The following is a 9,867-nucleotide window of genomic DNA, read 5'->3' on the forward strand; positions in this document are numbered from 1 at the left end:
CTGGGGTGCCTCCTGTGCAGAATCCTCCCTGAATTCATGTGGGTTTCCTCCCATGCTACAAAGACATATGTCTGGAGTGTTTCTCTCCAGGTCTCCTCTGAAAATTGGCTTCATTCCAAGTCAGACTTTCCCGGTAAACAAGTGTTAAATAAATAAAAATATGAAGAAAGTATAGGAATAATGATTAGTAGCTCCATAGAGCTGCATGCAGCAAAACTAAAACTTAGCAGACCAAAACTATGTTTATATTAACAGCTTAGGTTTGAATGTGTCTAACAAAAGTGTATGGTAGATTAACATTTGGCACAGCATGATATTCTTCGTTTTGAGAACCAAAGTTTTGTATGAGGTAGTTGTTGTTGTGTCTTTCGGCTTTTCCCGGTTAGGGGCCGCCACAGCGGAACTCCGGTCCACTAATGATTGGCAGTAGATTTTTACATGCCGAGTTGCCAGCTCTGATGCACAACCTTCAACGAAGGTACGCCCATTCATGCATGTCTCCACACAGAAGACGCTCTAGCTGAGAATCAAACAGGACAGGTATTTACCTTTAATCTAATATCTGGATGCATGGGATTTTCTGATTTCTAAAGAAATATTACTTATAAACAAAAGCAACCATGGCATATAAGCTCCAAGCTCACCTCCTTGTTAAGTGGACCTTTTTATCTGGCTGTGCTATGTCACTGTAAAAAGATTTACTGATTCATTCATTTTTTTAATTTGTGCTGTAACCTATTCAAGGTCACAAGGTACTGGAGTATATCCTGGCAAGCAAAAGTTGTAAATGGTGTAAGGCATACACACGCACACACACACACACACACACACACACACACACACACACACACACACACACACACACACACACACGCACAATAACATATGCAGAATGGATCTATAAGTAGTTTAGATGACTGCTAGTTTACTTATTGGAATGCCTGTGGAATTAATGCAGGAAGTAACATGAGGCCCTGGTGATACTCACTTAGACACAAGAGCAAGATAAAAATCATATATATATATATAATCATAGTTCTCAACCTATTAGCACATGAAATCTGGACAAAGCCTGACATAAAGGGGGGACAAATGCTAATGACTTAATGTCAAAAAAACTATTTTTTATGAGGAGCAGAACGAAAATATGAGCAAAAATCTGGGCATTCTGCAAAAATATGTACAGTTGAGAGGTATGATATATATATATATATATATATATATATATATATATATATATATATATATATATATATATATATATATGGGTCTACTTCATTTGATCAAAAGACCATTTGACCTAAACCTATTTGATCGAAATTTCATTTGATTGCAAACCAGTTGTCAAGGCATAAAACTGAGATTTATCCCCCTCCCCAATGTCGTGCAACCCTGGAGTTGGTATATAAAGTTGGGGGGTGTGGGGGCATAGCCCCCCCCACCTATTTTCATTTAAAATCTGTACTTTTTGTTTTATTTTCTTCTTTTAAAGGAAACTGGGTGGGGAGCTTCGCCCCCCACACCTCCCTAACTATATATACCAACTCCAGGGTCACACGACATTGGGGAGGGGGACAAATCCCTGTTATGTGCCTTGAATACTGGTTTTCGATCAAATGAGCTTTCGATCAAATGGGTTTAGGTCAAATGGTCTTTCGATATATATATATATATATATATATATATATATATATATATATATATATATATATATATATATATATATATGGCATTGCAACCAAAAAACATAACTGGAAGTGATGTAAGTCACACTAACCATTATTCACCTGTGTCATTTGTATAACATTTATATGCATATTTTTGCCACTAGCTGTATAAATACAGAGAGAGGAAAAACACACATACATACTTTAACACAAACTACATCACAGTGGAAACTTTAGAAGCTGAAACACACTTTACATTAACAACTAAAAACAAAATAGTGTCAGACCAAAGTGTCTAATTGACTTTAAAAATGTTGCTTAAAGGTGCACTTTGCTTCTAGTTATTGTTTATGTGGCAGAGTAAGGTGTATTACAGCTTTTAAATGTTAGTCTGCACAGCTATCATTATTTAAACTGGTACTGTAGCATCTACAGTTTCACATGTACTACAAAAAATTATGACTGGGTCTGTAAATGTAACATTAGTATATGTAGTCTTGGTATGGATCTTGAAAACAAATTCACTCCTCAAGTGTCATTCATTTGTAACTTGGAAGCAGTTTCTTGAACAAATAAATTGGTTATGTCTGAGAACCCAGTCATAATCCCCTGTGTTATGCAGATAAAAATACTTTTTTACGTAGAGCCTATAACTAAATTTACTGCAACAAGTTGTAAGAGAGACATAGAAAGATGTCCTAACTGTGTCTCTTATACAACTTGCTGTGGTACATTTAGTAGTATGATCTCGTGTCCATGGTGGTTTAAAACTTTTTTAATCATTTTTGTGGCATTCTTAACACATTATTGTAATATTCTTAAAATATTAAACATTGTAATGCAACTTTCTGAGTCATGTGAACATATATTTACACAATCTTAAGTAGACAAAATGTTCCTGCAAACCTTTAAGAATCACATAACATACACAGTATGTAAAACCTCAAACATTCAATGTGTTGCACTACAGTATGTGTAAAAACAAAACCCAGACTAAAATAAGTATCCACATTCATAGTAAAAGTCTGTAGAATGGTTGTTTATTACATTTCAGTCAGTAAAACTGTATAAAAAACAGAATGACTGTTGTCAGGAACATGAATTTCATGTTTTGGATGAAAAACAAAAATTCATATACAAGTTTTGATATTTCCTTGTAAAGGGAAAAGGAATTGCAAACAATCTGACAGTGACTATGACAGTCTACAATTCTTAGGTCCTCATTACATAAAACAGCCAGATGTAGGGTTGCCAGCTGTCTGGTTTTCTGACAAATTGTCCAGTTACAAATTTCATTGAAAACCGGACACATGAAGTCCGGGTTTTGAATGAGCCAAAATTAGGGACACCTTGTGGGGTAAACATAGAGGCGATTTTTGTCCTTTTGCATAGGCACTGGAACCATAGAGTGAGGGGGAGGGGGCTTTTACAGCTGCAACCTGAAAGACTTGTAATATTTTAGGACCCAACGGAGGACTCATGCATGTGCGTGCATGATCATACACAAACGTGAATTTTAAAAAGTACGCGGGTTCCCTATCAACACTAAGCTTGCTATCAGAGTCATCCACCCATGGTAAGCAAACTCTGTTTTATGTCATAAAGCCTGTAAGCATCTCTGTTTTTTTCCTGAAGGCAAGCAGGGTTCGTTTTCTGAAGTGTGTGGCTGTGTAAAACATACTCATGAGGAATATTATCTTTATTGTCACAGGAAAAAGTTGTGGTCTGGTGATGTTACTACCTTCTGATGTGGCTAGGCTTGTCCTAGGTATGTAGCAGTTCGCAGTGGGAAAAGAGATCATTCCTAATTTTTGCTTTGTCTGACTTTTTTTGTGGTGGAGTTAGTTTTTGATTGTTTGGTATAATTTTTGATGATTTATAAATTATAAGCCTGTAAGCAGCTCCGTTTTTCTGAGGGCAAGCATGTAAGCAGCTCTGTTTTCTAAGCCTGTAAGCAGCTCCATTGAGCAGGGCAGTGCTCTTGCTGTTATTATTTTACAAATGTGTCAGACTTTTTTTTAAATTCTAAGTACGTTTATTTTATTTTTCTAAATTTGTTTACCGGGGTAGTGCACTTTGCAATTCTGACCAAGTAAACTGAAGAAAGAGTTTTCATAACTAAACTAAATCATAAACATTTTAGTGGGTGTACTGTGACTTGTGTATTGTTGATGCCTGCACTGTGTCTCCTATGACTTTAGTTTTATGAGAAATATTAGTTATTTAGCTGAATTAATATGATTTTGTATTATTTACCATGGGTATCAGTAAAAAAAGTCTTAACACTGTATGTGTGACAGACCCTTTTAATGTGGATTGTTGACTATTTAAGACTCAGAATGAGGTACACTTGAGAGCTATGCCTGCTCCAGTAATTTTGTCTACTTTATAGTAATTGCACTTGGTTTTGTACCTCTCAACTGTTCCTGATTTTGGCTAAGAATGTTGCTTCCCCCAATCCCGAATAAAACTAGTGATTTTGGAATAAGATGAGGTGGATTACACTTAGTAAATAATAATTAGTGCTGTAGACTAATTTTACTTCAGAAATTGCATGCTAATTCAGATTCACTCATTCTGTCAACTTCGCAAGTTAACAGTACTAATACTTTTAAAAATGTCCCTATTTTTTCTGGATTTGCCCCCTGATTCTGGCAGTAGGGATTTGAGAACTCTGCTCACTTTGAGTTCCATTACTTGTCTTGGGACCTTTTTTGCTGATGCAATGCATGGCCTGGTGAACATTAAGCCCTGCCTAATCCCTGCAGTTGATAGCAGGAGTAAATGATGCGGTCTGTGAGTGTGACCTTGAGTGTTAAGGATGTCAGCTATTTTAGATTCAGATAGGAATATAGTAAAGAATAGCTTAGATGTTTTCTTTATTTATTTGAGACTGTCCTGCAATGTTGTTTTAATTATTTCCTGTGATTTTGAACTCTGAAGTTACTGTGTTGCTTTACTGAGTATTGTCTTGTTCTTTTATTATTAAATATATTTAAACCAATCTTTGTGGCTGATATTTGTGAGACATATTTAAGCTCTTAGAGTACTTGCATATCTATATGGTGACACTGTACAGGCCACTCCTAAATAGCCTTGCTCTTGGTCAGACTACTATTTGGATAATGGTAACATTACACAGTAGGATTGGACACCCTTTGTTAAGAGCCTTATAGTAACTGGCCCTTAATAGAAAAGCATAGTAAATCAGGTGAAAGCAGGCATCCGGAAGAGAAAAAGAGGGTGTTCCCATCAGCTGATGTTACAGTTGTTGTTCTTCTTTCGGCTTTTCCCGGTTAGGGGTCTTCACAGCGGAACTCCGGTCCGCTAATGATTGGCAGTAGATTTTTACGGTACTGAGGTGCCAGCTTGATGCCCAACCTTCAACGAAGGCATGCCCATTCACGCATGTCTTTCAAATGCCACTCGACCACGGGGAGGACATGCAGACTCCACACAGAAGGGACTCCAGCCGAGAATCAAACGGGAGAACCTCTTGCTGTGAGATGACAATGCTATCGCTGCACTATCGCGGCTTTGTCACAAAATGGGCGGATCATGGATGGGAGAAGGAGTGGGATGGGTGGAGTTATGGGTGATGTGAGGGGCGTGACCTTAGTCCAGTTTTAGCCACAAAGAAAGCTGGCAACCCTAGCCAGATGTTATTAGAAAGAGTGGAAATCACAGAAGCTTTACAAACAAAAGTGTGTGCTTTTAAATAACAACTTAATCCAAATGTCAGTTTTTTCATAGGTTCATAGATTCATAGGTTCATAGATTAGTACTAAGCTAACTGCCCTTGTGAGCCATTTTAAGCTTAGCCAATTATCCCTTGTATCATCATCACAGTATGTTTTTATTTCTTCTAAACCATCTCCAAGACTGTTGCAATGTAAACCAGACATTGCATTACATTTCCCCTCTTTCCTGTCTGCACCTGTGTTTTCAGTATCTGTGTGCACCATTTTGGCTTTCTGGGAAATCTGTCATCATTTCCTTCTAGTAACTGCTTTATCATGTGATATTTCCTAGACTCACCCTGGAAATCATTGACTAGAATAGGGATGTGAAGAGAGGTGAGAGAAAGGTAAGTTGCATGTGGCAAAGAGTTAAAAATAATGAGATACAATTCAAACAGGGTTTGCAAGTGAAGAATGTATGGACACATTCCTAAGTGTTGCAGTGTCAACAGTAACTTAGATAATTAACAAAAACACTTGAGTCTTGGGTCAGTTGACATCTCAGCTTAAAACATGGATTTATCATTTAAAAAAGCTACTTATGAACTCCTTTCAGCAGAACACTTAAAACAAACTACTTATGTGTTGTTTTTGTTTGCCACAAAAGTAGACCAGGCTCATGGCCCATTTTAATCAGAGACCCAGGTTTAGTTGTCTGCGGCTAGTAAAATACAAGGGAATAATGCCAAAAGCTGAACTGATGCTGTCCAAAATATTCAAAGATAGCAGAAATTTAGAGTGTTGCCATCATGAGTCAGAGGACTGATGACACACTGGTGGTGTGTTTACATCATATAATTGGAAAAAACAGAATACAATGGTGGAAGATGGCTTAGCTAAAAACAACGTATGTCAGTACTGTAGTAACCATGAAGTTTGGTGTGTGGCTTCTTCTTCTCCTTTCGGCTTTTCCTGTCAGGGGTCATACTATTTAGAAATAAGTTGACAGATGACTAGTACACTGAAAAACCACTATATGATGCAAAAGCACTTGTTGTTCTAGGTGGAGCAACTCTCATGCTTGGGAAAAGGAATCTGAGTGGGGAAATAATTATCTCATCCTTTGGTTACACTCTGGGAATGTGGGAACATTAACACTGAAGCTCAAATTCTCAACAGAAAAACAAGATCTAATATAAAAACTACTTGAAATGATAACAAACCAAAAACATGTTGCAAACACAAATGCTGTGGACTGCGAGCACTCCGCACCCAAATGAGTAATGAACTTGCTGTAAACAACTTTTTATTCACAAGAGATAAAAAGATCTAATATAAAAACTAGTTATGCAGTTTAGTGCAGATGATTAACTCTATGAGCTGCTAATGAGCTTAGTGGTGCAGATATAGCACTGATTCTGTTAGTTTTTTTTGTTTACTGTGTAACTTTAACAAGTCACTTAACCAGCCATATAGCATTGATTCTGTTAGTTTTTGTTTGTTTACTGTGTAACTATAACAAGTCACTTAACCAGCCAGCTCTTTCAGTTTACCCCGGAAAAAAAGGCACTTGAGGCAATTAAATGCATAAATAAACAACAGGGCATGTTTCATTTGACAGAGGGTGGTTAATGTGTAGAAGAGTCTATTGCCAATATGAATGGACAAGAAGCAAATATATTCATATCAGCCCAGATGATATTTGCTTTATTGTGTCACTGGGGGTGCTAACTATTGTAGATAAGATCATCTTAAATTTAAACTTAATGTTGGAATGTGAGGGAGACTACATTACATACTGTGGTGTAGTGTCCCCTCATGACTATTGTGAAGTATGAGGAACTGCAGTCTTGAGACATTCTGAGAGGAGGTTCCCACATAACTGCCCAGAGTGGATAACACCATGTCCCCATCTTATAAAAGCAAGGACTAGAGACAGGTATTAGAGATGCTGATCTCTTGAGTTGAAGAGGGATATGTATCTAGAGCAGAGACACTGGATGAGGTCTTTATGACAAGGAATGGCTGTGGATTACTTAAAAAGGCCCAAATATTTACCTGAATAAAGTAAGTAGATTACTGAGAGAGAGTCTGTGGTGGTTTGACTCTCTGTGCTAGATAATTGGAGAGCTTTTAACTAGTTCCTAATTAGCGGGGTTCTGACCATCGCATTGGAAGTTCTTATGAGACACTTAAAATCAGAGATTTATGAGTGTGTACTGAATTGCATACTCTGAAAGTGGGTCCACAGTGAACAAAACTGCATTTATTTTTATGGAACAGTGTAGCATGTTCATATATCCCAATGGTGGAGACTGCGGTCAAAATGTGGCCATGGTTTATGCAAAATTACTTGCATTTTGTTTCCTCATTGCAGCTTGCTAGAACAAATCTTTTGAGGTAATTTCCCCATCTGTAGGAAGAGAAAACTGTTGCTATCTATGTGTTACCTCAGCCACTCTGGGAACACTCTGGGAGTTTGTAAATTAATTATTAGCTCTATGCGATGCTAATGAGCTTACTACTTTAGATATAACATTGAAGCTGTTCATTTTTGTTTGCCTACTGTGTAACTTTAAACAGGTTACTCAACCAGCCAGTTCTGTCAGGTTATTCAATTAACACATAGATAAACAAGAGGGGATGATTCATTTGGCAGAGAGTACATAACACAAGTACAAATGCCTCAGTCAGTACTGACTGGTGCACAATAAACCCCTGCACCACCTTAGTAATGGGTGCTAAGCCTAACCCTAATTTTGCCTTAACCCTACACCTTAATGTAACACCGCCACTGAAGAAGACAGACTTAGACACACAAACATTCACAAAGATACACAAAGAACACTACATCTATCCCCTAACCTAACCCTTATCTTTACTTTAAAACGCACAAATTCACACATAAGCACACAACACAAATCTTTCACTGATCCCTGACCCTAACCCTAACTCACATACACATATCTACACACTTTCACCCCCCAGCCCCAATTACCTATATTGACATTCCATACCATTGACATATCTGCCATTCAGCCATCCACACCATCGACATTACATCGCACCTCTGTGTCAAACAAACGTACGTTTGGTCAATTGCAGGGGAACCAGATATGTTTATGTGTGATACACACACACACACACACACACACACACGCATGTATATATATATATATATATATATATATCTATATATATATATATATGGGTCTACTACTAAACACCGACACGACGATTCCCCGACACAAAACTCACCGACACCAAATGACCGACATCACACAAACCCGACAACGCAAAACACCGAACATCAGTACACCGACACACGGAAAGTAAACAACACACTACACTACATAGCATACACACTAGCCCTGACCCAAACCCTAACCCTAAGGTCCGACACTATCACACACATCACCTACCTGCACCCTAACCCTAACTCACTTAACCCACCCCTAGCCCAAGCTCCGACACTAACGCACACATCACCTACCTGCACCCTAACCCTAACTCACTTAACCCACCCCTAGCCCAAGCTCCGACACTACGCACACATCACCTACCTGCACCCTAACCCTAACTCACTTAACCCACCCCTAGCCCAAGCTCCGACACTAACACACACATCACCTACCTGCACCCTAACCCTAACTCACTTAACCCACCCCTAGCCCAAGCTCCGACACTAACGCACACATCACCTACCTGCACCCTAACCCTAACTCACTTAACCCGTCCCTAAACTACAGTCCCTCACTAACACACACTTACCTTACCCGAACCATACCTCCGACACAAACACACACTCACCTTTCCCACAGCCTAACCCGACATCCCACAATCTCGAGCACTTACCTGACCGCTCCTAACTCCGTCACCGTCGCACACTTACCGGGTCGCGATCGCACATTCCCTTGTCGGTCTTTCCGCTGTCGGCAAATAACCCTGTCGGTAAACTTACCTGTCGGTCATCTCGCGTCGGTGAATATCCTGTCGGGGAATCATCGTTTCGGGCATTAGTCGTAGACCCATATATATATATATATAGATACACACACACACACACACACACACACATATGTATATCTATCTATATATCTATCTATATATATATATATATATATATATATATATATATATATATACATACATATATATGGGTCAGTTTAATTCACTGAGAACTCATTTCACTGAATTTCAATTCATGCTCAAAAAAATCGTTGAAAGCTCAAATCACAGAAAAGTCATTTCACTGAATAACATTTCACTGAATATAAGTACTGTTGGGCAAATAAAAGGTTTATGCCATTTTCCCCACTGTAGTGCAATCTTGGAGTTAGTATATATAGTTATAGGGGGTGTGGGGGCACATCCCTCCACATTGGAGGTGTGGAGGGCATAGCCCCACACCTGCATAGCTTTTATATTTATGAATCTCATTTCACTGAAAACTAACAATATAAAACCAAAAGTAGCTGGAGGGCTATGACCCCCACTCTCCCGATGTGGGGGGCTGTGCC

The sequence above is a fragment of the Protopterus annectens genome, chromosome 6.part0, assembly GCF_019279795.1.
Source record: "Protopterus annectens isolate FY-2018-M chromosome 6.part0, PAN1.0, whole genome shotgun sequence".
Classification (NCBI taxonomy): domain Eukaryota; kingdom Metazoa; phylum Chordata; order Ceratodontiformes; family Protopteridae; genus Protopterus; species Protopterus annectens.